The 24,180-nt window shown below is 37.3% G+C and overlaps 1 long non-coding RNA gene across 2 annotated transcripts in view; it reads right to left on the bottom strand.

Moving 5' to 3' along the window:
- Positions 1–4,711: 4,711 nt before the first annotated feature.
- Positions 4,712–24,180, bottom strand: part of LOC132017337 (uncharacterized) — a 72,524-nt gene continuing 53,055 nt past the window's right edge. Inside the window, exons 2-3 of one of the 2 annotated variants that reach the window (XR_009404238.1) lie at positions 22,718–22,868; positions 4,712–4,798 (exon numbers count right to left, since the gene is read on the bottom strand). This is a non-coding gene — a long non-coding RNA (uncharacterized LOC132017337). Of the gene's footprint in view, positions 4,799–20,810; positions 20,876–22,717; positions 22,869–24,180 lie in introns of those variants that run through there. The other variant, XR_009404239.1, reaches the window with a different exon arrangement.

Raw genomic sequence — 24,180 nt, 5'->3', positions numbered from 1 at the left:
CCGCTGGGTAGAGATGTAAGAACAGGTCCCATTTGGGTCCCACCAATATGACATAGTAGGGGAATCACAGTGCACTGCCTGCTTCCCCAGGACAAAGGGTAGGAGGGAGTGGTGGTGGAAAATCAACTCCCAACTGGCCCAGCTAAAACTGTGAAAGGCAGTGAGGTGGTTTTTCCACTGGTCTTTGGCCAGTGTAGGGTGAGTATTGCCAAAAGATTTTCTGTTGTTAGACCACACTCTTTCAATCCTTTGCCTAAAGGGAAAAGGTTTCCTTGGTGCCATTTTTATCTGTGTTGCCAATTTTATGTTGGAGGCTTCTGCACTATTCTGACATATATGGGAGGCAATGAGGAAATCCAGGGAACTCACCACCATGTCATTCCTAAGATCCTGATGTCCCTAGGTTACATACTTTCTTATTTCTGCTTTCAGTTTTCCTATGCTTGTTATTATAAAATATCTAGAGTTTTTTTAGTTGTAAGAAGGATAAAATATAAGTAATGATGGGGCTACTCCACTTGTGAGTAGAACCAGAGGAATTCTTTTTCATGGATAAACCAGAACCATGCCCTTCAATTTTTTTATATAACAATTTTATTGAGATACAATTGAATGCAATATACCATATAATTCACTCATTTAAAGTGCATAATCCGGGGTGCCTGGGTGGCTCAGTTGGTTAAGCATCTGCCTTTGCCTCAGGTCATGATCTCAGGTCCTGGGACCAAGCCCGGTGTCAGGCTCCTGCTCAGCTGAGAGCCTACTTGTCCCTCTCCCTCTGCTCCTCATCCCCGCTCATGCTCACTCTCTCAAATAAATAAAATCTTTTTTGCGTCTTCTCAGTTTTTTTTTCTTTTTTTTTAAGATTTTATTTATTTGACAGAGAGAGATCACAAGTAGGCAGAGAGGCAGGCAGAGAGAGAGAGGGGAGGAAGAGAGCCTGATGTGGGGCTCTATCCCAGGACCCTGGGATCATGACCTGAACCAAAGGCAGAGGCTTTAACCCACTGAGCCACCCAGGCACCCCATCTTCTTCAGTTTCTTTCATGAGTGTTCTGTAGTTCTTCGAGAAAATATCCTTTACCTCTTTGGTTAGATTTTTTCCCAGGTATCTTATGGTTCTTGGTGCTATGGTAAATGGAATCAATTCTCTAATTTTCCTTTCTATATTTTCATTGTTAGTGTATAAGAAAGCAACTTATTTCTGTACATTGATTTTGTATCTTGCCACATTCCTGAATTGCTGTATGAGTTCCAGTAGTTTGGGGGTAGAGTCTTTTGGGTTTTCCATATAATGTATCATGTCATCTTCGAAGAGAGAGAGTTTGACTTCTTCTTTGAATACCTTTTATTTCTTTTTGTTGTCTAATTGCTGTTGCTAGGACTTCTAGTACTATGTTGAACAACAGCGACAAGAGTGGGCATCCTTGTCATGTTCCTGACCTCAAAGGGAAGGCTGTCAGCTTTTTCCCATTGATAATGATATTCACTATTTTTCATAGATTTTATGAAGTTGAAGAATGTTCCCTCTATCCCTATACTTTGAATCGTTTTAATCAGGAACGGTTGCTGTACCTTGTCAAATGCTTTCTCTGCATCAATTGAGAAGACCATGTGGTTCTTCTCTCTTATTGATTTGTTCTATCACATTGATTGACTGGCTAATGTTGAACCACCCTTGCATCCCATGGATAAATCCCATCTGGTCGTGGTGGATAACCTTTTTAAAGTACTGTTAAATCCTATTACCTAGGATCTTATTGAGAATCTTGGCATCCATATTCATCAGGGATATTGGTTTGAAATTCCCCTTTTTGGTTGGGGTCTTTGCCTGATTTGGGGATTAGGGTAATGCTGGCCTCATCAAAAGAGTCTGGAAGTTTCCTTCTATTTCTATCTTTTGAAACAGCTTCATGAGAATAGGTATTATTTCTTCTTTGAATGTGTGGTAGAATTCTCCAAGGAATCCGTCAGGTCCTGGGCTCTTGTTTTTGGGAGGTTTTTGATCACTCCTTCAATCTTGTTACTAGATATTGGCCTATTCAGGTTGTCAATTTCTTCATGATTCAGTTTTGGAAGTTTATAGGCTTCCAGGAATGCATCCATTTCATCAAGGTTGCTTAACTTATTGGCATATAACTGTTGATAAAAATTTCTGATGATTGTTTCTATTTCGTTGGTGTTAGTCGTGATCTCTCCCTTTTCATTTATAATTTTATTAATTTGGGTCCCCTCTCTTTTCTTTTGGATTAGTTTGGCCAATGGTTTATCGATCTTATTGATTCTTTCAAAAAACCAGCTTCTAGTTCCACTGATGTGTTCTACTGTATTCCTAGTTACTATCTCATTGATATCTGCTCTAATCTTGATTATTTACCTCCTTGTGTGTGGGGTTGGCTTAATTTGCTGTTGATTCTCCAGTTCTTTAAGGTGTAAAGAGAGATGGTATATTCTGGATTTTTCCATTTTTTTGAGGGAGGCTTGAATGGATAAGTATTTCCCTCTTAGGACTGCCTTTGCCATATCCCATAGGTTTTGTACCAAAGTGTCTTCATTCTCATTGGTTTCCATCAACTGTTTAAGATCTTCTTTGATTTCCTGGTTAATCCAAACATTCTTAAGCAGGGTGGTCTTTAGCTTCCATGTGTTTGAATTCCTTTCAAACTTTTTCTTGTGGTTGAGTTCCAGTTTCAAAGCATTGTGGTCTGAGAATATGCAGGGAATAACCTCAGTCTTTTGGTATCAGTTGAGCCCTGATTTGTGACCCAGTATGTGGTCTATTCAGGAGAAAGTTCCATGTGCACTTGAGAAGAATGGATAGTCTGATGTTTTAGGATGGAATGTTCTGTATATATATCTATGAGGTCTATCTGGTCCAATGTGTCATTCAGTGCTCAGTCTTTATTGATTTTCTGCTTGGATGATTGGTCTATTACTGAGAGTGGCATGTTAAGATCTCCTACTATTAATGTATTCATATCAATATGACCCTTTATCTTGATTAATAGTTGTTTTATATAGTTGGCTGCTCCCTTATTGGGGGCATAAATATTTATAATTGTTTGATCTTCTTGGTGGGTAGACCCTTTAAAAATGAAGCAGTTTCCTTCATCTCTGACTACAGTCTTTAGTTTAAAATCTAATATATCTGATATGAGATTCACTACCCCAGCTTTCTTTTGAAGCCCATTGGCATGAAAGATGCTTCTCCATCCCTTCACTTTCAGTCTGGATGTATCCTTAGGTTCCAAATTGGTCTCTTGTAGACAACATATGGATAGGTTCTGTCGTTTTATCCAATCTGCAACCCTGTGCCATTTTATGGAAGCATTTAGGCCATTCACATTGAGAGTGATTATTGAAAGAAATGTTTTGATTGACATCCTGTTGCCTGTAAAATCCTTGTTTCTATAGATTGTCTCTGTAAATTTCTATTCTATGACACTCTTGGGTTCTTTCTTCTTTTATAGAACTTCCCTTAATATTTCTTGTAGTGCCGGCTTGGTGGTTACATACACTTTTAAGCCTTCCTGGTCTTGAAAGCTCTTTATCTCTCCATCCATTTTGAATGTCAACCTTGCTGGATAAAGTATTCTTGGCTGTCTGCTCTTCTCATTTAATTCCCTGAATATGTCTTTCCAGCCCTTTCTGGCTTGCCGGGTTTCTGTGGACAGTTCTGACATTATTCTGATGGACCTTCCTCTGTATGTAAGGAATCTCTTCCCCCTACCTGCTCTCAAAAGCTCTTGTCTAAAATAATGATTCATCAGTCTTGCAATCAAGTGCCTCAAGGTCTTTCTAGATTCATCCATCTTGGGAGGTAATCCTTCTACATCTGGAACATAAACGCTGGTTCCATTCCCCAGACTGGGAAAATTTTCACAGAGAATTTGTTCAATTATATCTTCTAGTCTTCTTTCTTTCTCCTCCCGCTTAGGGATCCCAATAATTCTGACATTGGAACATTACATGGTGTCATTTATTTCCCTAATTCTATTTTCATGGCCTGTAAGCTGTTTGTTCCAGGCCTCCTCCTGATCCTTTTTCTCTATCAATTTATCCTCTAGATCACTAATTCTATCTTCTGCCTCTGTTACTCTAGCTGTTAGAGTATTTAGATTAGATTGGATTAGATCTCATTGATAGCATTTTTAACTTCTTCCTGGGCAGCTTTCACTTCTGCCCTAATCGATTCCAAAAAGATGGAAGAACATTACATGTTCATCAATTGGAAGAATAAACATTGTCAAAATGTCTATACTGCCTAGAGCCATCTATACTTTCAATGCCAACCCGATCAAAATTCCACTGGCATTTTTCAAAGAGCTGGAACAAACAATCTTAAAATTTGTATGGAACCAGAAGAGATCCCAAATTGCTAAGGAAATGCTGAAAAAAGAGAAACAAAACTGGGGACATCACATTGCCTGATTTCAAGCTTTACTACAATGCAGTGATCACCAAGACAGCATGGTACTGGCAGAGAAACAGACATATAGACCAGTGGAATAGAGGAGAGAGTCCAGATATGAACTCTCAACTCTATGGTCAAATAATCTTTGACAAAGCAGGAAAAAATATACATTGGAAAAAAGTCTCTTCAATAAATGGTGTTTGGAAAATTGGACAGCTAAATGTAGAAGAATGAAACTTGACCATTCTCTTACACCATACACAAAGATAAACTCAAAACAGATAAAAGACTTCAGCGTGAGGCAGGAATTTATCAAAATCCTAGAGGAGAACATAGGCAGTAACCTCTTCGACATAGGTCATAGCAACTTCTTTCAAGATATGTCTGCAAAGGCAAAGGAAACAAAAGCAAAATGAACTTTAGGGACTTTATCAGGATCAAAACTTCTGCACAGCAAAGGAAACAGTCAACAAAACAAAGAGGCAACCCACAGAATGGGAGAAAATATTCACAGGTGACACTACAAAGTGCTGATATCCAAGATCTATAAAGAACTTCTCAAACTCAACACACACAAAACAGATAATCATGTCAAAAAAAATTGGCAGAAGATATGAACAGAGACTTCTCCAAAGAAGACATACAAATGGCTAAAAGACACATGAAAAAATGTTCATCATCATTAGCCATCAGGGACCTTCAAATCAAAACCACATTGAGGTGGCACCTTACACCAATTAGAATGGCCAAAATCAACAACAGTAAACAACAAGTGTTGGAGAGGATGTGGAGAAAGGGGAACCCTCTTACACTGTTGGTGCAAATGCAAGTTGCAGCCACTTCGGAAAACAGTGTGGAGATTCCTTAAGTAATTAAAAATAAAGCTACCCTATGACCCTGCAATTGCACTACTGGGTATTTACTCCAAAGATACTGATGTAGTGAAAAGATGGGCCACCTGTACCCCAATGTTCATAACAGCAATGGCCATAGTCACCAAACTATGGAAAGAACCAAGATGCCCTTCAATGGACCCATGGATAAAGAAAATATGGTCCATATATACTATGGAGTATTATGCCTCCATCAGAAAGGATGAATACCCAACTTTTGTATCAATATGGATGGGACTGGAAGAGATTATGCTGAGTGAAATAAGTCAAGCAGAGAGAGTCCATTAATATATGGTTTCACTTACTTGTGGAGCATAAAGAATAACACTGAGGACATTGGGAGATGGAGAGGAAAAATGAGTTGGGGAAAATCGGAGGGGGAGACAAACCATGAGTGACTGTGGACTCTGAGAGACAAACTGAGGGTTTGGGAAGTAATGGGGGTGGTGTGAGCCTGGTGGTGGGTATTGTGGAGGGCACATATTGCATGGAGCACTGGGTGTGGTACATAACAATAAATTTTGGAACACTGAAAAAATAAAATAAAATTTAAAATAAATAAATTAAAAATGAATATATAAAATCTGTTTTTTAAAAATGTGTAATTCAATCGTTTTAGCATAATCAGAGAGGTGGGCAACTATCAGCACAATCAATTTTCAAACGTTTTCACACCACCCCCCCAAAAAACTCTGTATTTATTAGTAGTCACTTTCCATTTCCCCCAAACCTTCCTATTCCAGGCAACCACTAATTTACTTTCTGTCTCTAAGTATTTGTCTATTCTGGACATCTTATGTGAATGGAATAATACAAAGTCAGTCTTTAGTGACTGATTTCTCTCAGTTAACATCGTGTTTTTGAAGTATTTTGTGGTATAATATGTATCAGTACTTCACTTCCCCTTCTGTCTAAATAATATTCCATTGTATGAATATAATACATATTTGTACAATGTTTAGCCATTCATCAGTTGAAGGACATTTGGATTCTTTTTTCACTTTTTGGCTATTTACTAATAATGCTACTATAAACATCTGTGTACAGATTTTGTTTGTGGACACGTGTTTTCATTTTTATTGGGTATATATCTAGGAGTAGAATTGCTGGGTCTTATGATAACTCTATGTTTATTCTTTAGAGGAAGTGCTAGACATTTTCCAAAGTGACTGCACTATTCTACATTCCTACCAGTGGCACATGAAAGCAATAATTTCTCCACATCCTCCCTAATACTTATTATCTGCCTTGTTGTAGTATAGCCATACATCTTAGTGTATGGTTTTGATTTTCATTTCCCTGGTAACTACGAGTATTGAGGTTATTTTCATGTGCTTACTGGAAATTTGTATATCTTATTTGGAGAAATGTCTGTTCAAATGCTTTGCCCATTTTTTAAAAATAGAGTTATTTGTCTCTTTGAGCTGTAAGATTCTTTATACATTCTTCATATAAGTTCTTTATCAAATATATGATTTGATACATATGATATGTGATTCTGTGAGGTTTTTTTCACTTCCTTAATAGTATCCTTTGAACAACAAAAGTTTTTACTTTTGAAGTCCAAATTTCCTTCAATTTTTAAAAAGTAAGTAATGCTTGCTTTTTCTTGGTAGTATACTTTTTGTTTAATTTAAAGATTTTATTTATTTATTTGACACAGAGAGAGAGAGTGAGCACAGCAGGCAGAGGAAGAGGGAGAAGCAGGCTTTCTGCTGAGCAGGGAGTCCAATGTGGGGCTTGATCCCAGGACCCTGGGTTCATAACCTGAGTTGAAGGCAGCCGCTTAACCGACCAAGTCACCCAGGGCCCCCTCTTAGTAGTATATGTAGTATATGTATGTTGGTCTGTTCTTACACATATTAACATATTAGTTGATGAGTAGGTATCTAGAAAAAAACCAAAACATTCTTTAAATATTTTCTAATAAAAGAAATTAACCATTTCTCCTTGCTCTATGCTATCGTTTAAGCTATTTAAAGAGTATCTGGTATAAGCCTAATATGACAATATACGAATATATGGTCTATATGGCATTTTTAATTGTTATTTTATTATTTTGTTTGCTTTTTCCTTTTAACAGTTTAAGTATTATCTACAAACATTTTGGCCCACGTATACACTGTGTCATGAATATAAATTTCAACTGGCATGTGTGATATAGAAGAAAAAATAATGAGAAATGTATTAATGGGGGTTCTCCAGAGAAACAGAACTGTTAGGATACATAGAGATATATATGAGATGAGATTTATTATAAGAATTGGCTCACACAATGATGGAGGCCAGAAAGTCCCACCGGTCATCTGCAAGCTAGAGAACCAGACAAGCCAGTGGTATAACTCCTTTGAGTACAAAGGCCTGAGAAATGGGGGACTGATGGTATAATTCTAGTCTGATTTTGAAAGCCTGAGAATCAGAAACACTGATGTCTGAGGGCAGAAGATGCATGTCTCTGCTCAAACAGGAGAGAGAATTTACCCTTCCTCTTTCTTTTTTGTTTCATTCAGGCAAGGGGCTATATCATGGCCACCAAAATGGTGAGATCTATCTTCTGTACTCAGTCTGCTGATTCAAATGTTAATCTCTTCCAGATACAGCCTCATAGACACATGCAGAAATTATTTTCTGAGCACCCATTGGCCCACTAGGTTGATACATGAAATTAACTATGATAAGAAACTTGCTTATGGTCATCACAGTTGTTTGAATTTAGGAACGGACCAAAATCTTGACACTAAAGTCACACTCTATCTGAGCTCCATCTAGAGTTCAGGCTCTGAGAAATTCTCTGTAGGTGTCCTGGATACCATTTTGTGCATGACACAAGGCCTCTGTTAAAATCTTCCTGTGAATCATGGTGAGCTACCAAACCACACAGCATTAACTGTTCTCTGTCACAACAGAGATAATGTGTTCTGAAAACAGTAAAGGAAGGTGATCAATATTCTATCATGTTTCACAGTGTTTGATTTTTAAGAAAAATAAATGCCAGCTAAACTGCTTTAAAAATGAGTTGCACTCAAGGAAAAAAAGCCTAAAGCTTGGACCCAAAAATCATTTCCTAAAACTATTTTATAGGGACATAAAATTCCAGCATTATAGCATAATGTGTAATACTATTTTATAGTGTAGAGTATTAGTTTAGACATTACATTTTGTTCAGTAATAGCTTATTGAATATATAGCATGGAAGAAGACAATAATAAAACCATGAACATTGTAAAACGTGGGTTTGAAGGTTCATGCAGTCCCTCACCATGAGATTTTACAAGCATAGTTAACCAGACAATATTTTAGAATGGCCTGTCTAGAGTTTTGTAATTTATGATCAGGGATTAAATAAACTACAAAACAAACTAATTAGCTCAGCTCAAAGGAAGTAAATCTTTTTTGAGATGGAATATGCTTAGTATTCTGGGATTGCAATTACTAAATATTATAGAGCAAATTATGTAAAAATATTTTGATGCCCAGGATATTCCCTAGAGATGTGTGTTTCAATTTCTTAAAAATTTCCCCACACAATGTTTGGCTGACCAATTAACTAGCATTACTAACTGTTTTAGAGAGCTGCTAAAGAAGAATAAGAAGGAAATAAGTGGTGTTTCAATATGGGCTCCTTCATGAAAGGCTGATGATAAAAACATGCCAGAGGATTTGCATTCCTTTTCCAGTGGTCTTTGGAGTAAAGAGACAGAGGGCAGCAATAGTAGCCTGAAATCTGTACACAGGACTGTGGCATTATATTTTTTTAAATAATGTTTTTAATAATTTATGAAATAATATATCTTTTATAGAAATTTTGAAGTAACAGCAAATCATAAAAAATTAAAATTATTCATATCCTTACTATCTAGGCATATATTACTATCAAAATTAATTTCTAAACTGTTGTCAGTGTGTGTTATGATATATATCATATATATATATATATATGGTACAGAATGAGCCCATGCCATTGTCACCTTGACCCCAAATGGCATTCAGCTTAACGCTAAGTGGTGGTTACAGTCCCTCCCACCTTAGATACCAGCACATCAAGCTCTGGAACTCTTACTAAAGATATCATTGAGTATAAAGGAAGAGTTAAGAATGGAAGGAATGGCTGAGCTATAGGTGCTGAATTACTAGGATTTTCAGTTATCGTAAGTGAGATTTATAGATTCCATGTATGCAAAGCAACTTCTATTACACAAGGCATTTCACTGAATTTAAGCCATCGTGGTTTGTTAAGATGCACTGTTGCTTTTTGTTAAGAAAGAAAAATCACTGCCAGCTAAACTATGATATGCCATGGAGTGTGAGCCACATTTCAACTTCAGACATGTTAAAATGTGAAAAAAATGTGTGCCTTGGAATCAATTAACTCAAGTATTTCCATAATTGTACTGAACCCTCAAACCCCACTTTTACTGCTAACAGGAACATTGATCATGCCAGTTCAAAGTATACTATGTTTTCTAGATTTTACTATGTTTCATTGGGTAAACAGTTAATTCAGAATTCTCCTGGAGATAGCTCAGAGGGCTGTTTTCTTAATATCAAGGGGAAATGAAATATTTAGCCACAGTCTCCTCAGCCATAAAAGCCTTAGCTGAGATGGAGCTCACCTATCCACAGCCTCCATTCTCCTAGTTCATATATTCTGATGCCCAGTGTGATCAAATTGCATGGTGTCTCCAAGTCTACCAGCCCCTTTGGTCATCTCTCAAGAAACTCTCACCTGCTTTTCCAACTCTATAGAGAGAGGCAAGCCCATCTGCTGTATACGTCTCCCTCAACTAGGAACATGCTCCTGCTCTGTCTCCATGCTGGACCCAGGGCTTGTCAGAGAGAGACTTTTCTTGTCAGAGGACTTCTCCTGATTACAATCTGAGGAGAATGGTATAGATCTCTCTTTTTATAGAGCCTCCAAATTTTTCTTAGATTTCTATTATTCCCCGCAACACAAAGGATTTCAACCCCAAGGGTAAGTTAGCTATATACCTCTTTCTCAGGGAGTAAAACAACCAATTATTTTCTCCTCTTCCCTCAACTTCACTCCTTCCCTCAGTCGACTGACTTCAGCTTTCCTCTCTAAAGTAGAAAAATATGGCTAGGTATTCAGACTAACCTATTGTTTATGCCAGAATCACAGTTTTTGATGATATACGGATGTTTCCTTAGAAGTTCAAATATCAAGAATTTGATTCTTTTCTTGCTCCAGATATCCCTTATTCTGAAGATAGCTCATACAAAAAGCTGAGGAGAAAGGAACATGGGAGCTGAACAGTCTGAACAAGGAGAAGGAATCTCAGGTAACAGTCAAGATACAAGTCTACTAAAACAGTGATTCTGTGATACCTGGCTATGTTCCTCCTGAAACAAGGAAGGAATTCAACCTTTTCTATGAGTATAGACAATTAACCATATCTTGGGTTAAATTTGCAGGGCAGGTAATTTTTGGAGGAATTTTAGGGCTGCCAAAGCACTAGACTTTAATGGTGTACTCCAATTCCAAAAAGCTGAGTTACTGGGTACAACATTCAAGATAAACATCAGTTTATTTTAGGAGTGATCTCACTGTTGCCAGTAGCAAACAATGGAACCTGTATGTAGCAATCTCCAAAGCCTGCATTGAGATATACTGCACACCCTCTGCAAGGAAATGGAAGGATCTAAGCCACACTGAGTTGCACACAACTGATGCAACAGACCCTCCCCCAAACAAGTTCATCTATATTCATTCCACTAGGAAAACCAACTCGTTAGAGTTTGAGATGGTGGTGGATTAATGGTAAAATTCTCCAGTCTTTTTTTATCCACACCTTTGAAATATGATTTGGAAGTTTCTTTCAAGAGGTAAACTCTATTTCCCCACTCCTGGAATCTGGATTGGCCTTATGATTTTGTGTGGCTGACAGAAAGGGCAGAAGTGGTAATGTGCCACTTCTGAATCCAGACCTCCAAAGGTCTTGCACCTTTCTACTTTCTCTCTCTTAGAAATATATCCAGCATCATAAGAAAACTCCCAGGCTAGTCTTTCAGATAATGAGTTGCCCCTGTTAGCCAAACAGCCAACCACCAGACATCCTATTTCAGGAAACCCCAACCATGCCTTTGAGTCACACTTGAGTCCCTCCAGCCAAAATCCAAACTTCCGAGCTGTCCATTAGACTCAAGAACAATAAGCAGGTGCTTATGGCCTTGAGGATTACCTTTTGGGGTGGTTTACTATGCAGCAATATCTAAAGAATATAGAAGTTAATACCCAGGAGGGGATGCTACCTTAACAAAATGTAAGACATATACCACTGGCTTTGAGAGTAGGTAAGAAGCAGAGGCTGGAAAATAGAGAGCAAACTATTAGCAAAAGTTGGAAAACATGAAGAAATTATATTTGATGATGAAAATAAGTATTGATAAAACAGTTGTCTGGCTTGCTTGGAAGATGAAAAATGTACCCAATGAACTTCTGGATTTGACTGGGGAAATCTCCAGGCAAAATGACAAAAATGTTCTAGCTGAGCATGATACAGTACAGGGGAAAAAATAAGATAAGACAAAGAAATTACTATTTGAAAGCAGAATTTGGAGGAAATATCATGGACCATAACTTAACTGAGTTGGAAAGTGAAACTCTTTCTCACCACCAGTGTCCCCAGCCTGAGGACAAAGGGGTTAAAATCAAGAGTTAAAATCTCTGAGTTAAGGTGGTGCCTAATAGGCCCTCTCACTTAGACAAAAGGACTTACAGGAATTTTCAGAGTGTGGTTCCAAAGAAACCAATCCAAAGTAGCAGTACGTCTAAAGAAAGAGGAATGTTTGCTTCTGTGAAATGAAGTGGACTTTGATAACATTCATGTGAAACTATCACTAGCCTGGACTAAAAGGGACTGAGATTGTTCAAATTGTAAAAAGGTCTCGGCTTTCAGCTTTCTATAAGAAACAGCAGATTTAAAAAGTAGATCTTATACTTTTTATAAATATAAAAAGTATAACTGCGCCTGGGTGGCTCAGTGGGTTAAAGCTTCTGCCTTCTGCTCAGGTCATGATCCCGGGGTCCTGGGATCAAGCCCTGAGTCCAGCTCTCTGCTCAGCGTGGAGCCTTCTTCCCCCCTCTCTGTCTCTGCCTGCCTCTCTGCCTGCTTGTGATCTCTGTCTGTCAAATAAATAAATAAAATCCTTTAAAAAAGAAAAGGTATATCTTACAGAAAAAAGTTGGGGGGTTATTCAGAAGTAATCAAGGGGGTAGTGAGCAAGGGAGGATTAGAGAATAGAGAAAAGACTGATGAAAAACAGAAACCAAAGAGCCACTCCCAGGAAGCAGTGGGGGCACTCTTGGGAGAACCTTTGTCTAATCAAGGAGTATTCCCAACTTCTAGGATAGAAGGACCTAGCAACATGTTCCCAGTTGGATTTCAGAACTGCTATAAGCCAGTGACTACTGTATGCCTCCCATTCTCTTGTTTGGCAGAAATGTTGATTGCAGTTACCTTGCTGCCATCTTTATGTGAGGTAGGTGGGAGGAAATGTCTTTTTAGTTCATAGGCCTCTGGAGCAAAAGGAACTACAACTAAGGAGTCATATCTGAACCTGACAGAAAATTTTAAACTCTGGCATTCAAGCTTGACATCAGGAGTGACTGAAGCTTGCAGAGAGCCAGGGATGAAGGGGAGGAGGAGACTTTAATAAAATGGCTCTAATTTTCTCCCCCTTTTTAAAATAAATATATATATATATATATATATATATATATATATATATATATATATATATTTGAGACAGAGAACACAAGCTGTGGGAGGGGCAAATGGAGAGGGAGAGGGAGAAGCAGATTCCTCATTGAGCCTGGATTCCAATGCAGGGCTTGATCCCAGGACCCTAAGATCATGAGCTGAGCCTAATTCAGTCACTTGACCAATTGAGCCACCCAGGCACCCATTCCCTCACCCTCTTTTTTTTTTTTTTTAAAGATTTTATTTATTTATTTGACAGAGAGAAATCACAAGTAGATGGAGAGGCAGAGAGAGAGAAAGAGGGAAGCAGGCTCCCTGCTGAGCAGAGAGCCCTCCCTCACCCTCTTTTATCCACATCCTTTACACTGTGACTGTGCAGCTCTGTTGACTTGACTGATCCTGGCCAGTGGAATGCGGCAAAAACTATGGTTTGCCAATCTTGAACCTAGGCCTCAAGAGTTCTCTCTCTCTCTTTCAACTTCCACCCCTCCAGCTACTATAAGAAGAACCTTAGGCTAGACCAGGGAAGAAACATGTGGCCTAGTTACCTTTCTCAATACAGACAGCAGTCAGCTTACTCCCAGACTTCTGACCTAGGGATAAATGCACCAGCTGACAACAGATTCATGAGTGAGCCTAGCTAAGATCAGCCAAGCTTGATCCAGATCAAAACTACCATCCAGTTGACCTATAAACTTATGATCACTAACAAACTGCCCATTGTTTAATTTGTTAAATTTTAGATAACCTGTTGCATAGCAACAATTAACTACTACAGAATAATGCTCTACCAGGAGGATAATAGGGAAAATGTCAAGATTTTCCATCAGGTCACTGAGGAGGGTATGTGTTGTGGCGTGCATGGTATTGTATAACAATGAGGAATCACCGGCCTGTACCCCTGAAACAAAACATTATATGTTAATTTTAAAAAGTTGAGTTGAGGAGAAGAAATTCATGGGAATCTTTTTATTCTGCCCCTCACTCCATTGTTATTTAGCCCTATAATCATGGTGATGTAATTCAGTGTCTGAGCTGGAATCTTAATACATGCATTTTTAAATATAGGAGTGTATTCTTTTTCAAAAATTTCTTCTTTAAAATAAAGAAGTCTCTTTACAGTAAAAAAAAGAAAAAGAAAGAAAGAAAAAAGATTTTCCATCAGGTGTGGAACCTACCTTATATCTTTCCAAAAATATTACTTTTCTGTTTTTTAACCATAGTTTGCTTCTAAATCCCTAATTTTTTTCTTATTGAATTAAAATTGGCATACAATATTATACTAGTTTCAGGTATATAACATAGTGATTCAATATTTTTATATACTATGAAATTACCACCATTATAGGTCTAATTATCCTGGGTATAAACTAATCTTTCATAAGTAAGTCAATGGACATTTTATAAAGGTGAAGTATATCCTTAAAATATGATATTGACTATAAATGTGCATATATATATATGTGTATATATATATATATGAAAGACAGAAATTTTGGGATCTTTTAGGACCAAGTATGTCTTATAAAGACTTATCTAGAATTCAGTAATTCCTTTCACTTCAGTAAAATTCCATTTTTCTTCAGTAAAATTCAATGTTCAAAATCATATTTTCAACTTTTACTTTTTAAATCATATGCATAATCAAATCTATCTGCCTAAAATTGCTTCTATCATTTCATATATATTTATACATAAAGAAATATCTGAAATTATGCTAATCAAACCTAAATCAGAATTTGCAGTTACAGTGCTTATTTGTTAAAGCAAACAAGTGACTTCGTTCAGTTTATTCAAAGAATCAGTTGGTTCAGGTATGAAAAAGATATTCAAGCTTTTTTTTTTCTTAACTGATTGATGTATTGAATTAAATCAACATAATAAAACTCAAAGCTCTGTGAAATTAATGATTAATCACATCAAACATATTCGCTGATGGAAAATTCTAATAAAATGAAAAAGATTTGTGCCTTTATACTTTCCAAACTTTGAGGAGGAGGTACAAAATACAGCATAATTTGATGCTCACTTCACTTCCTAAAGGACCAACATATTTTAATCCACTCATTCTTCATGACCATTGTCTAATGAAAATGATCCCAAAGAGGACGCAGAACAACACTAATCATGGACTATTCATAACTTGACAATCAAATTTTTATTGAAGAATTCTCATTAGGAATTTCATCAGAAATTCAAGAAAATCCCTGAAATACTAGGGTTTTTTTTTCCTTTTCTTAAACAATTTTGTTCAGAAATGATAATTAGTATTTTCTTTGGACAGGTAGAAATGGAACACTGGACTGCTATCAAGTCATCTTCTGATCTTTTCTTTTTAACCACAATTTACATTTACTTATTTCCTCTTAAAGTAAACCATGTTTAACCATCTAAAGACAAAAACAAGGTTACATTAACAAGCCCAAAACTCTATTTTATGTGGATATGCTTACAATGGCATAGAAACTCTCGCCTCAAATCTCTCACAAATAAATCTAGTGGTCTGTTAGATGCCATTTCTGTGCATCTGACCTAAAGTTCTCAGTTACCATGTAACTTGCAATCAACATTTCCCTCTTTTGTTCTATTCTCTCACTACTGTGATATTATTTAGGCCATCGATGCCTCTGGCAACATGCTATCAAGAGCAAAGATGCTGATAGTGCAGCCGGATGGATCCAGCAGAGCTGGGGAGACTGAAGATGTCTCATGGAGGCTGCTAGTTTGGAGTGTCCAGGCAGTTGTCCTATGTCTTCCTTCTTGTGCCATTTCTCCAAGTCAGACCTGTCTGCCGAGCTACCAATGCTACTCGAGCCAGTGATACTGATGTCTTATGTTTTCAGATATTGATGGAGATTTTGGTAAAATGGTATTTCTGGTGTTTACTTTTAGCTTTTAGTAATTTGCTCACTCATACTGAAGGGTTCTACCCTAGAACCCCACCTGGGGACTGGCTGAGCAGCTGGAGGTACAACATCCAGAATGACCTTTCACCTTTGACTTTAAGCAATGCAATGTGCCTCAAATCGTTCTGATACTATGATGGCCTTTTTGTCATACAAATAGTCCCTGGACAAGACCCTCAGTTGTTCAGGCACACACAGGCAGGCCTTAATCCAAGAATAAAATATAACTTGGGCTCAAGCTAGATCTCTTCTCCTTCTCTAAGAGCAAGTAAGCAAGTGGAGGGAAAAAAAAAAAAAAAAAACAACTCAGTTACTCTCTATTTAGGTGAAGCAGATTTTCATACACATCAATACAAGAAAATGACATATAAAATTCACTATTGATAATGCCAAAACTCTTGTTCTTAATTACCATAATTTAGAGCAGCAAGAGATCTCTCCCACATAATGAATAGAATTATAAATACGAGAGCCACCCCTCCTCATTCAAATTTCTAGTTATGCCTTAAGCTATGCTAGATACTTGGAAACCTGATGAACAAGATGGTCAGTGCCTTCACGAAGCTTGATTCCAAATTTTTCCCCCAAACTTCTTGGCAGATAATCTAAGACCACCAAATGCAACTTGAGTAGGAGAGGAGAAAATGAACTTAAAGTCGGCTATTTTCAAAGAGCAATGAGGCATCTGACCTGTAGGGAAACATATACCACTTGAACTTCCCTGAAAGGTACAGAATTAAGTCAAGGATCACCATCATAATACTCTTTCCACAGAAGTCATTTGTTTGTTTCTTTGTTTGTTTTTTGTGCAAGGTGCACTGTGGTAATGCATGAGTTACAATTTAGTACTGTTCTGAAGATACTTTTTTTAGTAAATGTCAAACTCAGAACGATTAATAAACAGAGCCATCTACAGAAAGATGAGCTCACAGTGCAATTCCAAAATGAAACTTTCTGCATTCTCTGTTCTGCCAGCTAACTAATTTAGAATATACTACTTGTAAAACCAAAAATACTATCTTTAAAATAAAGCAGACTTCAAAGAATCTCTGGTTTATAGCTGATATCCACTTAAAAGGACTAACAGAAAAAGTCGATGCTGTTTTTCTCCTGCAGAAATATTGGATATTGCCTTCAATTACTGACAATCTATATAATATCTTAAAGACTAATTACATGTGTCAAATGGGACTTGGAGAAGGAAGGGGGATACATTTATGTGATCTTCAAAATAAAGTGAAAAACTTTAAACACATTGACTCACCAAATTTTCAAGAATAATAACCAAAGGGAGAATTTCCTTGATTCCTATTTTACTTCAAGAGAACCTTCACCAAATCAGAAATAGGAGGGAATTCACTGCTGGCCCAAAAGACATAGAACCTGTATTTCATGTCCCTCCATTAGAAAGAGCTTCCCTGCTGTACTATTACATCTAAAATTAAAATGAAGGAAAGAGTAAAAAATTGAATCAATTTATATGGAAGAGTAAAGTCTGTCATGCAACTATGTGAGATTGGCTGAGTGACTTACTATGAGAAAAAAATAGAACAAGCAGTGTTGCAGAAAGAACTTCATAGATTGCTCTACATTTAACCACTTCAGCATGAGTCTCTCCTGAAGAAATTTCATCTAAGGAAAGGACAGTAATATTGGTTTTCTTCCTACCAGCATAGCATATAGTAAACATTTAGCCTCCATAGTATGATTTGAAGGGTTGAACAAATCTCACCAACAAACCTACGCCCTTTCCCCCATATGCTTAAAATTTCACTATTATCAATTCAGTCCTTTGCATCTGATAAGATTTTGATTTTGAAAGCACCATCATCTTTTGTGGCCTAGCTTGTTGTGGTATAATTGTCTTTGGCATTTCTGAGTTTCTCTGTAATTTCCCGTCTAGAACTTCATATGTGTTTGGATTAGCATACTTGAAATGATCAATTAAGGTGGACTGCAAATGTGATTCTGAAAATTAGATATGAAAATACAGAAAAAATACTAAATTTTGAATGGAAAATAAGCTAACCTGAAAGGCCATTATATTTGTTCCTCCTCTTTCAAAGATATGAATCTATTCCATTTTTTAAAGATTTTATTTATGTATTTATTTTAAAGATAGAGAAAGAGAAAAAGAGAGAGCACAAGCAGGGGAGGAGCAAAGGGAGAAAGAAAATCTCAAGCAGACTTCCTGCTGAGTGCAGAGCTTGACGAGGGACTCAGTCTGAATACCCTGAATCATGACCTGAGCCAAAATCAAGAGTTAGATGCTTAACCAACTGAGCCACCCAAGCACTCCCTACCTATTCCATTTTTAATTACACAGTCTTCAGGAAATAAATTAGATGTCATATTGTGATACCTAAACCAATGCTTAATAGCCATAACAGAGGCAATTTTTCACCTAAGCGATATGAAGTTTACATTCAGAAGCCAAAGTCCATATCTCTTTGGTACAGTTTAAACATTGTGAACATTTACTAATGTCCAGCCACTGTGATAGGCACATGAGAGAATACAAGATCAGACAAAGTCCCTGGAGAAAGACACATAAACTCAAATAGTTCTAAGGCAGGGCAGACTGTGACAAATGCATCAGGAAAAGTACAAACAAAATATTAGTAGAGAAGGCTAGAGATACAGATTACCTTAAAATTGGGGCAGTGCAAAGACCTTGTAGAGAAGGTGAAATCTGCTAAAAAAAAAAAAAAAAAACCTACTCTGTGCCAAAGCATGACTGGAATAAATAAGACAATACCTGCATTTATGAAAAATCTCAGACCATCAGGAGAATAGGCCTTAAAAGCACTACAGTGGACCAACACAGCGCAGCAATGGTATGAACAAATTATATATCATGGGAAAAGAACACAGAGGTTGTATTCTTCTAGAAAAGTTGGGGGGGGGGGCATGTCTTCCTTGAAATAGAAATAAGTTTCACCAGATAATAAGGTGGGGTGGGGTTGGGAGTAGCAGAAAATTCCTGGCAGCAGAGTATCACATAGTCAAGAAACTTCTCCAAAAGAAGGGTCTGAGTTTCACAGGGTAGACAGTGATGGGGATTTTAAAGACAGGGGTCAAACACAACAGTTCATTATTGCCTGCAAAAAAAAAAAAAAAAAATAAAAAAAAAAAAGCTTTTATAAATTAGAAGATAGCTTTTGACTCAACTTTGAATTTTCTTCTTCTTGTAATTTATTTTCTACCTTTTTCATCTCTGCAGTAAGTAAGACCTCCCATGTACCCTAATTTCATGTAGATTTTGAAATTCACACTTTCCATGCCTCTCTACCAAGACTCTGGCCAGTTATGGCCTCCCAAATTCTGTACATTCTACATGTTTTGGTAAGTCTGACCTCTATTTGACAAAGGCAGAGGAACTTCTTCACTTGCAAGGGTCATACGGTTTTTCCTTGTACAATTAAGTACTTAGACTATCTTTTCTACTATTAATACATTTGTAGCATTATTCTAAACAGCCCAGACTGCAGCCTGTCCCCATAGGCCACCACCACACTTTGTGTTATCAGACCAAACTAGAAGATACTTAGTCACCCATAGAACTCTGGCTTGAAATTCATCTCCTTCCTACCAGAGTTCCTCAGGAATGGGTACTCCTTGTTTCTGCTGGGTTTTCTTTTGTTGTACTGTTCATGATTTGACCTTGCTCAGGAAAGCATCTGCCTGGTAGTGTATTCATCAGAAACCTGCCCATTGAGAAGTTGTAAAGACCCTCCCTGGAATTACTTTCATCTCCTTCTACATGGTGGTTGGTTTTCCCCAGGGAGGCATCAGGCTACAGTTTCTGGCCTCTGATCCCCCAGATAATAACACCTCTCCTTTGAGGCCAAGAAGAGAAGAGAGCACCTAGTGTTGGGTCCAAAGTAGTTTCCACAGGTTCAGCCTGAGAACAATGCAATTACTTGCTATTTTTCTTGCCTTTTTTTTTAACATTGTTTCAATGTACATGGTTCTAGGTTACTCTACTTTCCAAGAAGGCCACTCTCTTGCTTGTTAATTTATGTATTCATTCAATAATTCCTGTAATCATGAAAAAGAAAAATGTTAATAGAAAGAAAATAAATGTAACTGTCTTATTATTGGCTCTTCATACACTTGAGACTCTAGAGTTTTCATTTCAAATTTGCATAAGACTTATTATTGGCTCTTTATACATGTCAGTCTTTTAGAGTTTCCATTCCTAATTTGCATGTAAAATCACCTGCCAATTACTTCAGTCTCAGGAGGCAAGTTATGAGAAGGGTAATACAAAACCTATTTACATTTTGTCCCAGGCTGATTTTAGATGCCATTTTGAAGTAGACAAAATGTATGAAGTCTCTCAGCTTCTAAATTCCCCTTGTTTCCACCCCCTCCCAAATTTTCCTTTTCCATATTTCCCAGATTTCCTCTAAAGACATGCAATATCTTTGCACCCTGCTCTTCTGCTACTCAACTCACTCAACTTCTCAACTCATCATTACTACCCAAGTGAAAAGGGAAAAGATCAGGTATCGGTCATCTATACCTTAGGATGAATGGAACCCCAAATGTGTCTCCCTACAATTCTTGCCCTTTATAGCTCATCTCTAATTATGTGATGAATATTCATGTTCCCCACTTAATTAATGGGGAAATGTCATAGTGTATACTAGAGATGCTCCTCTACTTGCCCAAGATAGAAAGTAAGTAGGACACCCTATCTGGAACAGAGTTTTAAAAAAAGTGGTCTACTGAGGAATAAAGTTATCCCTTAGCTACTGCTATGATGTATATAACATATAGTAAAAAAAAAAAAAAAAAACTGTCTGAGATTGTAGGATAAAGGTCTGTTGTCCAAACTGATCATCAGAACAAGTGTTCTTAAGGCAAATACCTGGAGTGGACCAGTAAAGCCAGAAAGCCAGGGACCCAGGAACATGGCACTAGGGAGCAGTAGATCTGGAGAGAATGCAGAAATATTGGAAAGAACTTTTAAGAAGAACATCCACCAATATCACTGTGGTTAGTTTTTCAGAGCAGATGTCCATATGTATTGAAATAGTGGCTTAAATGCTCAAGGGCAATACTCACTACTAAATCGTCTTTTCCTCAAGCTAAATAATCCTAAAAATTTAAGTTCTTTGAATCCTTACTCAATGTCTTATTACCTTTATTAAATTCTTCATAAAATGTAACAAAAAATAAAATACTATAGGTAAAATGCTATTGATTTTTATCTGTCCATATTTGTTGGTACTCTTATAATATTAATGTCCTATAACAAGAAGAAAGTAGGTGGGCCTTTTCTCCATTTTCTTCATTTCCTGTTCCCCTGGACTTCAATGAATGGATATTTTTTCTTTTTTTTCTAGGAGGAATATATGTGTGCACAGATTTAAATGTGTTCTAACAGAAAATCAATCCCACTAATGGCATCTTACTTAGTATTGGAAGAATAGAAGAACTATAAACAAAGAAATCCCCAAACAATGAAGTATTTACATTTTCTAAGAAAGCAAGCAGAAAATAATTCTATAGTTGCTGAGATTAACTTGTCATTCTTAATCTAAAGGAGGCCTACTTTGTTAGGTCACTGAACCTGAGTAGAAAATATATCTATATAACTTTATTACAGAAGCCAATATGGCTGTCAGGACTAGGCTGAAGCACCAAGCCAACACTAAATAAATAATATCAAGACCATGATAAATCACTACTAACAATGATCTGTTCTGATCTAACCTTCAAAGACAACATGACTTCACCAGAGGAGATTCTCATAACCAGAGAAATAACTGGATTCTTTTGTATAGTTCTTGGGAGTAGGCATGTCCTAAAACTAGAAGCTCTGTCTAGAGAACAGCTTCAGAGAATTCTCTTTAAAGAATATCTGTATCATGTCTGTCTGTATGTATGTATATGTGTGTGTGTATATATGTATATACACACCCCTTACTACTTACCCTTACTGTATATGTATATACACACACGCACATATATGTGTGTGTATACACTAAATGTATATATACATAAACATCTAGAAATATATACTGTATAGACAAAATGTGTGTGTATATGTATATAAACACATACAGTAATTCTTTCATAAGAGGATTCATGAGATAAATTCTTCTCAGAGTACAGAGACTCTATTTTCTTTATCATTTTATCTCTCCTTCTGAAAGTATATGTTTCTTTTTATCTAGGACTAAATAAGGTCTATAAATCTGATCATTTATTTTAGCCTGGGATATCAGAAAACTTAGAAAATTAATCCACAATTTTATCTAGTGTTCTTCTGTTTTTAATCAAATTTTCTTCCCCATTTCAAATTTTCTCATCCTCATTTTTTAGGTCCTGATTTACGAACATAATTATTGTTTCCTTATATAACTACTATTCTTAAATACTTCATGGCCTTTATTTGTGTGATAATGTGTAGGTGATATGAGACGTATAATATAGATATGCCCATATGTTTATATAATAAAAGTAAGATAATGGCTATTATTTACTTATATTTTATATTGAAATTATTCTGCTCTTTCTCAAATGGAATCTGAGAGTGAGGTTTTTTTTTTTTTTTAAAGATTTTATTTATTTATTTGACAGAGAGCGATGACAAGCAGGCAGAGAGGCAGGCAGAGAGAGAGGAGGAAGCAGGCTCCCTGCTGAGCAGAGAGCCTGATTTGGGGCTCGATCCCAGGACCCTGAGATCATGACCCGAGCCGAAGACAGTGGCTTAACCCACTGAGCCACCCAGGCGTCCCTGAGAGTGAGTTTTGATATGGAAGAAGGTACCTGGGGTACAGGAAACTAAAGGCTCAGCATCCACATGGAAGTGGCAGGTACTGAAAGTATTCTTCTTTGTCCCCATAGGAGTCATCAGTCAGCTTTGTCCAGGGAAGAACTCTGGTTGTGAGCAGTCTCTGGGTGGCTGGGGAAGAAAGATCTGAAGAGTAGGTCATTAGTAGTCAGGGGACTGCCAAATGGGAGCCAAAAATTCAGTTGCCCCTAACTGTTACTGAGCTAATTTCAATTCAGAGAGCCTCCAAAGAAAAAACAAGAGCTGTGTATCAGCTCTAGAATGTTTTAGTCTCTTGGAGACACTGCATTGGAGAGAATCATGGCTGAAAGACAAGTAGCCACACTTCAGAGTTTTACTCCATGGGGGGAAAGTGTAGGTTAACAAGTGGTCACATGATGGTACTTTATATTCTTTATTATCTCAAAAGAATTTTCCCGCTAATGGATAGTCTACATTTCACACTTGTTAAATAGAGAAGATCAACTCAGTTATAACTACTCAACTCAGATCATGTCTAAGATACCTGATAAGCCAATGAAATTAATGATTGATCTCAAAGAATCTCCTGGTTTCTGCCACAGCTGGCCAAGCCCAGGTGACATTCTGGGACATTTAAGACCAGGAGTTCAGGGGGATCTAACAGTAATGTGAGGCCACTATGGGAAGATTAGCTGGCTTTTTGGAGCAGAGCCAACTTAAATGTAGCCGAGGCATGTTAACAACATTTCTAAAATCTCATTCCAAAGGGCAGGGGAAGGCACACAAAACAATTCCCAGTCAATGAAGAACTGTCCAACTAAGTGGAGATTCAGAATAAGATTAGGAAGGTCTATTTAAGTTGTTTGGAGGATATTAGAAGCAGGATCCAGGCCCAGAGAGAAAAACCTGGCAGATCCTAGAAAGAAGGTTCAGTCCCAGCCAATTTCATGATCCAGAATTTAATCCCAGCAAAAAACTAAAGTAAGAACCAGAAGCCAAGAGCCCATCAGACAGAAGATCCATAGAGCAGACCAGCCCCACTTACAATGAGATGCAAAAAACAAAACAAGACAAAAACAGAAACAAAAAATAGCTGAAAATATAGTTCACTGCTTAGTCAGACACTGAATCATTTTTGCATACCAAATAATGAGTGCAAGGTGACAAACTATTTAGAGATCATGCCTGCTGGTGGGAAAGAGACCCTCAGTATACTGCCAGTAAGGCTTCCACTGGTCCAGGAACCAAGTAGAGCTGCACAAGCCTGAGGCTGGCAGGCCTGAATACCCAGAGTCACAGTTCTTGCCAGCATCTGACATGGTGCCTTCCCTTTTCCTGACACAGAGGCATCTGCATAGGGAGAGTATGAAACAGGCCAGCCAGAGCCACCGGGAGCACAGTGGGAAGAAGAACACATAAAGGAAGATTGATCAGTTCAGGAGCTCAGTCTTTAAAAAAAAAAAAAAAAAAAAAAAAA

The sequence above is a fragment of the Mustela nigripes genome, chromosome 5, assembly GCF_022355385.1.
Source record: "Mustela nigripes isolate SB6536 chromosome 5, MUSNIG.SB6536, whole genome shotgun sequence".
Lineage (NCBI taxonomy): Eukaryota > Metazoa > Chordata > Mammalia > Carnivora > Mustelidae > Mustela > Mustela nigripes.
Note: the sequence above shows the minus strand (reverse complement) of the source record. Positions and strands in the feature narration are given on the sequence as shown.